Source organism: Petromyzon marinus, unplaced genomic scaffold (genome assembly GCF_048934315.1).
Source record: "Petromyzon marinus isolate PM22_M1 ecotype Great Lakes invasive population unplaced genomic scaffold, UKy_Petmar_22M1.pri1.0 PM_Scaffold_42, whole genome shotgun sequence".
Taxonomy (NCBI): domain Eukaryota; kingdom Metazoa; phylum Chordata; class Hyperoartia; order Petromyzontiformes; family Petromyzontidae; genus Petromyzon; species Petromyzon marinus.
In genome coordinates this window covers 68,439-76,948 of record NW_027423413.1, presented here as the reverse complement: position 1 = coordinate 76,948, position 8,510 = coordinate 68,439, and positions in this window count along the sequence as shown.

Below are 8,510 nucleotides of genomic sequence, written 5' to 3'. Positions count from 1 at the left end.
TTCTGTGACCAGTCACAAGCTAATCACTCAGTTATTTCAATGCTAAATTCGCCTAGTTATTTCAATGCTAAATTCTCCTGTTTGATTTGTACTAGGTGCCTCGGTGAATGTATATGCTCTGACTTTAACATAGCTATTTCTGTGACCAGTTACAAGCTAATCACTCAGCTATTTCAATGCTAAATTCTATGCTAATTCCTTTATCAAGGAGTGCCTCTGCGGATGTGTATACTTTAACTGAGCTATTTCAATGCTAAATTCTATGATAATTCCTTTGTCAAGGGGTGCCTTTGCGGATGTGTATGCTTTAACTTTAACATAGCCTTTTCTGTGACCAGTCACAAGCTAATCACTCAGCCATTTCAATGCTAAATTATATACTAATTCCTTTGTCAAGGCGCTTTGTTTCTTCTCACACAGCTTAAAGGTCGTGATCTGAGCGTGGCTTTCTCACTCCAGCGCTGTCCTCCAGACAGTCTCGTCCCCCTCACCTGATGAAGGCCGCTTGTGTTGTGGCCGAAACGTCGTGAGAATATCATTGTGTTATTTTATTTTATCAATGTATTATTTTATTCTCATTCTACGTGGTGACTTTACCGAAAGAACCAAAGAAGATAATATCTGAGTGTTTTAAATTATAGTTGCTACTGGCAATACAATTTTGGCCCTGTTATATAACACTGTGTGACAATAAAATTGTCCCTGGGTAGTAAAGTGATATTTCCGAATTGATTATGCCTCAAGTGGATATTCAATTTCGATTTAATTCGCCTAGTTATTTCAATGCTAAATTCTCCTGTTTGATTTGTACTAGGTGCCTCGGTGAAGGTATATGCTCTGACTTTAACATAGCTATTTCTGTGACCAGTCACAAGCTAATCACTCAGCTATTTCAATGCTAAATTCTATGCTAATTCCTTTGTCAAGGAGTACCTCGGCGGATGTGTATACTTTAACTTAGCTATTTCAATGCTAAATTCTATGCTAATTCCTTTGTCAAGGGGTGCCTCTGTGGATGTGTATGCTTTAACTTTAACATAGCCATTTCTGTGACCAGTCACAAGCTAATCACTCAGACATATCAATGCTAAATTCTATGCTAATTCCTTTGTCAAGGCGCTTTGTTTTCTTCTCACACAGCTTAAAGGTCGTGATCTGAGCGTGGCTTTTTCACTCCAGTGCTGTCCTCCAGACAGTCTCGTCCCTTCACCTGATGAAGGCCGCTTGTGTTGTGGCCGAAACGTCGTGAGAATATCATTGTGTTATTTTATTTTATCAATTTATTATTTTATTCTCATTCTACGTGGTGACTTTACCGAAAGAAGCAAAGAAGATAATATGAGTGTTTTAAATTATAGTTGCTACTGGTAATACAATTTTGGCCCTGTTATATAACACTGTGTGACAATAAAATTGTCCCTGGGTAGTAAAGTGATATTTCCGAATTGCTTATGCCTCAAGTGGATATTCAATTTCGATTTAATTCGCCTAGTTATTTCAGTGCTAAATCCTCCTGTTTGATTTGTACTAGGTGCCTCGGTGAATGTATATGCTTTGACTTTAACATAGCTATTTCTGTGACCAGTTACAAGCTAATCACTCAGCTATTCCAATGCTAAATTCTATGCTAATTCCTTTGTCAAGGAGTGCCTCGGCGGATGTGTATACTTTAACTTAGCTATTTCAATGAGCCATTTCAATACTAAATTCTATGCTAATTCCTTTGTCAAGGGGTACCTCTGCGGATGTGTATACTTTAACTTTGCTATTTCAATGCTAAATTCTATGCTAATTCCTTTGTCAAGGGGTACCTCTGCGGATGTGTATACTTTAACTGAGCTATTTCAATGCTAAATTCTATGCTAATTCCTTTGTCAAGGGGTGCCTCTGCGGATGTGTATACTTTAACTTAGCTATTTCAATGCTAAATTCTATGCTAATTCCTTTGTCAAGGGGTGCCTTTGCGGATGTGTATGCTTTAACTTTAACATAGTCATTTCTGTGACCAGTCACAAGCTAATCACTCAGCCATTTCAATGCTGAATTCTATGCTAATTCCTTTGTCAAGGCGCTTTGTTTCTTCTTATACAGGTCGCGATCTGAGCTTGGCTTTTTCACTCCAGCACTGTCCTCCAGACAGTCTCGTCCCCCTCACCTGATGAAGGCCGCTTGTGTTGTGGCCGAAACGTCGTGAGAATATCATTGCGTTATTTTATTTAATCAAATTATTATTTTATTCTCATTCTACGTGACTTTACCGAAAGAACCAAAGAAGATAATATCTGAGTGTTTTAAGTTATAGTTGCTACTGTTAATACAATTTTGGCCCTGTTATATAACCCTCTGTGACAATAAAATTGTCCCAGGGTAGTAAAGTGATATTTCCGAATTTCTTATGCCTCAAGTGGATATTTAACTTCGATTTAATTCGCCTAGTTATTTCAATGCTAAATTCTCCTGTTTGATGTGTACTAGGTGCCTCGGTGAAGGTATATGCTCTGACTTTAACATAGCTATTTCTGTGACCAGTTACAAGCTAATCACTCAGCTATTTCAATGCTAAATTCTATGCTAATTCATTTGTCAAGGGGTACCTCTGCGGATGTGTATACTTTAACTTAGCTATTTCAATGCTAAATTCTATGCTAATTCCTTTGTCAAGGCGCTTTGTTTTCTTCTCACACAGCTTAAAGGTCGTGATCTGAGCGTGGCTATTTCACTCCAGTGCTGTCCTCCAGACAGTCTCGTCCCTTCACCTGATGAAGGCCGCTTGTGTTGTGGCCGAAACGTCGTGAGAATATCATTGTGTTATTTTATTTTATCAATTTATTATTTTATTCTCATTCTACGTGGTGACTTTACCGAAAGAAGCAAAGAAGATAATATCTGAGTGTTTTAAATTATAGTTGCTACTGGTAATACAATTTTGGCCCTGTTATATAACACTGTGTGACAATAAAATTGTCCCTGGGTAGTAAAGTGATATTTCCGAATTGCTTATGCCTCAAGTGGATATTCAATTTCGATTTAATTCGCCTAGTTATTTCAATGCTAAATTCTCCTGTTTGATTTGTACTAGGTGCCTCGGTGAATGTATATGCTTTGACTTTAACATAGCTATTTCTGTGACCAGTTACAAGCTAATCACTCAGCTATTCCAATGCTAAATTCTATGCTAATTCCTTTGTCAAGGAGTGTCTCGGCGGATGTGTATACTTTAACTAAGCTATTTCAATGAGCCATTTCAATACTAAATTCTATGGTAATTCCTTTGTCAAGGGGTACCTCTGCGGATGTGTATACTTTAACTTAGCTATTTCAATGCTAAATTCTATGCTAATTCCTTTGTCAAGGGGTACCTCTGCGGATGTGTATACTTTAACTGAGCTATTTCAATGCTAAATTCTATGCTAATTCCTTTGTCAAGGGGTGCCTCTGCGGATGTGTATACTTTAACTGAGCTATTTCAATGCTAAATTCTATGCTAATTCCTTTGTCAAGGGGTACCTCTGCGGATGTGTATACTTTAACTGAGCTATTTCAATGCTAAATTCTATGCTAATTCCTTTGTCAAGGGGTGCCTCTGCGGATGTTTATACTTTAACTTTGCTATTTCAATGCTAAATTCTATGCTAATTCCTTTGTCAAGGGGTACCTCTGCGGATGTGTATACTTTAACTGAGCTATTTCAATGCTAAATTCTATGCTAATTCCTTTGTCAAGGGGTACCTCTGCGGATGTGTATACTTTAACTGAGCTATTTCAATGCTAAATTCTATGCTAATTCCTTTGTCAAGGGGTGCCTCTGCGGATGTTTATACTTTAACTTTGCTATTTCAATGCTAAATTCTATGCTAATTCCTTTGTCAAGGGGTACCTCTGCGGATGTGTATACTTTAACTGAGCTATTTCAATGCTAAATTCTATGCTAATTCCTTTGTCAAGGAGTGCCTCGGCGGATGTGTATACTTTAACTGAGCTATTTCAATGCTAAATTCTATGCTAATTCCTTTGTCAAGGGGTACCTCTGCGGATGTGTATACTTTAACTTAGCTATTTCAATGCTAAATTCTATGCTAATTCCTTTGTCAAGGGGTGCCTCTGCGGATGTGTATGCTTTAACTGAGCTATTTCAATTCTAAATTCTATGCTAATTCCTTTGTCAAGGGGTACCTCTGCGGATGTGTATACTTTAACTGAGCTATTTCAATGCTAAATTCTATGCTAATTCCTTTGTCAAGGGGTGCCTCTGCGGATGTGTATACTTTAACTTAGCTATTTCAATGCTAAATTCTATGCTAATTCCTTTGTCAAGGGGTGCCTCTGCGGATGTGTATGCTTTAAAATAGCCATTTCTGTGACCAGTCACAAGCTAATCACTCAACCATTTCAATGCTAAATTCTATGCTAATTCCTTTGTCAAGGAGTGTCTCGGCGGATGTGTATACTTTAACTAAGCTATTTCAATGAGCCATTTCAATACTAAATTCTATGGTAATTCCTTTGTCAAGGGGTACCTCTGCGGATGTGTATACTTTAACTGAGCTATTTCAATGCTAAATTCTATGCTAATTCCTTTGTCAAGGGGTACCTCTGCGGATGTGTATGCTTTAACTTAGCTATTTCAATGCTAAATTCTATGCTAATTCCTTTGTCAAGGGGTGCCTCTGCGGATGTGTATACTTTAACTTAGCTATTTCAATGCTAAATTCTATGCTAATTCCTTTGTCAAGGGGTACCTCTGCGGATGTGTATGCTTTAACTTAGCTATTTCAATGCTAAATTCTATGCTAATTCCTTTGTCAAGGGGTGCCTCTGCGGATGTGTATACTTTAACTTTGCTATTTCAATGCTAAATTCTATGCTAATTCCTTTGTCAAGGGGTACCTCTGCGGATGTGTATACTTTAACTGAGCTATTTCAATGCTAAATTCTATGCTAATTCCTTTGTCAAGGGGTGCCTCTGCGGATGTGTATACTTTAACTTAGCTATTTCAATGCTAAATTCTATGCTAATTCCTTTGTCAAGGGGTACCTCTGCGGATGTGTATACTTTAACTGAGCTATTTCAATGCTAAATTCTATGCTAATTCCTTTGTCAAGGGGTGCCTCTGCGGATGTGTATACTTTAACTTAGCTATTTCAATGCTAAATTCTATGCTAATTCCTTTGTCAAGGGGTGCCTCTGCGGATGTGTATGCTTTAAAATAGCCATTTCTGTGACCAGTCACAAGCTAATCACTCAACCATTTCAATGCTAAATTCTATGCTAATTCCTTTGTCAAGGCGCTTTGTTTTCTTCTCACACAGCTTAAAGGTCGTGATCTGAGCGTGGCTTTTTCACTCCAGCGCTGTCCTCCATACAGTCTCGTCCCCCTCACCTGATGAAGGCCGCTTGTGTTGTGGCCGAAACGTCGTGAGAATATTATTGTGTTATTTTATTTTATCAATTTATTATTTTATTCTCATTCTACGTGGTGACTTTACTGAAAGAACCAAAGAAGATAATATCTGAGTGTTTTAAATTATAGTTGCTACTGGTAATACAATTTTGGCCCTGTTATATAACACTGTGTGACAATAAAATTGTCCCTGGGTAGTAAAGTGATATTTCCGAATTGATTATGCCTCAAGTGGATATTCAATTTCGATTTAATTCGCCTAGTTATTTCAATGCTAAATTCTCCTGTTTGATCTATACTAGGTGCCTCTGTGGATGTGTAGGTGTTGACTTTAACATAGCCATTCCTGTGACCAGTCACAAGCTAATCCCTCAGTTATTTCAATGCTAAATTCTCCTGTTTGATTTGTACCAGGTGCCTCTGTGGATGTGTAGGTGTTGACTTTAACATAGCCATTCCTGTGACCAGTCACAAGCTAATCCCTCAGTTATTTCAATGCTAAATTCTCCTGTTTGATTTGTACTAGGTGCCTCTGTGGATGTGTAGGTTTTGACTTTAACATAGCCATTTCTGTGACCAGTCACAAGCTAATCCCTCAGCTGTTTCAATGCTAAATTCTCCTGTTTGATTTGTACTAGGTGCCTCTGTGGATGTGTATGCTTTGACTTTAACATAGCCATTTCTGTGACCAGTCACAAGCTAGTCCCTCAGCTGTTTCAATGATAAATTCTCCTGTTTGATTTGTACTAGGTGCCTCTGTGGATGTGTATGCTTTGACTTTAACATAGCCATTTCTGTGACCAGTCACAAGCTAAATCCCTCAACTGTTTCAATGCTAAATTCTCCTGTTTGATTTGTACTAGGTGCCTCTGTGGATGTGTAGGCTTTGACTTGAACACGGCTATTTCTGTGACCAGTCACAAGCTAATCCCTCAACTGTTTCAATGCTAAATTCTCCTGTTTGATTTGTACTAGGTGCCTCTGTGGATGTGTATGCTTTGACTTTAACATAGCCATTTCTGTGACCAGTCACAAGCTAGTCCCTCAGCTGTTTCAATGCTAAATTCTCCTGTTTGATTTGTACTAGGTGCCTCTGTGGATGTGTATGCTTTGACTTTAACATAGCCATTTCTGTGACCAGTCACAAGCTAATCCCTCAGCTGTTTCAATGCTAAATTCTCCTGTTTGATTTGCACTAGGTGCCTCTGTGGATGTGTAGGCTTTGACTTTAACATAGCCATTTCTGTGACCAGTCACAAGCTAATCCCTCAGCTGTTTCAATGCTAAATTCTCCTGTTTGATTTGTACTAGGTGCCTCTGTGGATGTGTATGCTTTGACTTTAACATAGCCATTTCTGTGACCAGTCACACGCTAATCCCTCAGCTGTTTCAATGCTAAATTATCCTGTTTGATTTGTACTAGGTGCCTCTGTGGATGTGTAGGCTGTGATTTTAACATAGCCATTTCTGTGACCAGTCACAAGCTAGTCCCTCAGCTGTTTCAATGCTAAATTCTCCTGTTTGATTTGTACTAGGTGCCTCTGTGGATGTGTATGCTTTGACTTTAACATAGCCATTTCTGTGACCAGTCACAAGCTAGTCCCTCAGCTGTTTCAATGCTAAATTCTCCTGTTTGATTTGTACTAGGTGCCTCTGTGGATGTGTAGGCTTTGACTTTAACACGGCCATTTCTGTGACCAGTCACAAGCTAATCCCTCAGCTATTTCAATGCTAAATTCTCCTGTTTGATTTGTACTAGGTGCCTCTGTGGATGTGTATGCTTTGACTTTAACATAGCCATTTCTGTGACCAGTCACAAGCTAGTCCCTCAGCTGTTTCAATGCTAAATTCTCCTGTTTGATTTGTACTAGGTGCCTCTGTGGATGTGTAGGCTTTGACTTTAACACGGCTATTTCTGTGACCAGTCACAAGCTAAATCCCTCAACTGTTTCAATGCTAAGCTACTTTGCTGATATGTAAACTCCTTTGTCAAGGCGCTCTGCTCCTCCCACCCAGCTTAAAAGACGCTGCCAAGCTTAGCGGTGTTCACTGAAGCAGGCGCCGTCTTCCCGACAGTTCTGTTACTTTACCTGAGGAAGGCTGTTTGTGTTGTGGCCGAAACGTCGTGAGAATTTTATTTTATGCTTAATTTTTATCATTTTATTGTTTCCCTTCCACGTGGCGGTGACTTTACCGAAAGAACCAAGAATAATAATTTTATTGTTTTACAATAATTTTATTGTTTTATATTTTTATTATTTTATTGTTTCCCTTCTACGTGGCGGTGACTTTACCGAAAGAACCAAGAATCATAATTTTATTGTTTTACAATAATTTTAATATTTTATAATTTTATTATTTTATTGTTTCCCTTCTACGTGGTGGTGACTTTACCGAAAGGACCAAGAATATTAATTTTAATGTTTTACAATAATTTTATTGTTTTATATTTTTATAATTTTATTGTTTCCCCTCTACGTGGCGGTGACTTTACCGAAAGAACCAAGAATAATAATTTTAATGTTTTATATTTTTATTATTTTATTGTTTCCCTTCTACGTGGTGGTGACTTTACCCAAAGAACCAAGAATAATAATTTTATTGTTTTACAATAATTGTATTGTTTTATATTTTTATTATTTTATTGTTTCCCTTCCACGTGGCGGTGACTTTACCCAAAGAACCAAGAATAATAATGTTATTGTTTTATATTTTTATTATTTTATTGTTTCCGTTCCACGTGGCGGTGACTTTACCGAGATGACCAAGAATATCAATCCCTGCGGTCACGAAAAGCTTTAAATAGGGGGGAAAAAAAGGTGGATATTATTTAAATTATTCATCATCACAAACTTTGCTTCTGTGAAGAAAAAAAAACCGGTGATGGTTTGAAATGTAAATATTTACAATCAGAAAAAGAAAGTGGCGTGCGTTGATGTCTTTCCTTCACGTAAATCAAAAGCAAAGTTTATGGGAAATATCAATCGCCACTGTCTAGACTATCTGGTTCTTTCGGTAAAGTCACGTAAGATAGCTGAAAGAATAATACAATAATTCGACGTTTCGGGCCCAACACAAGCGTCCGTCTTCAGGTGATGATGAATATTG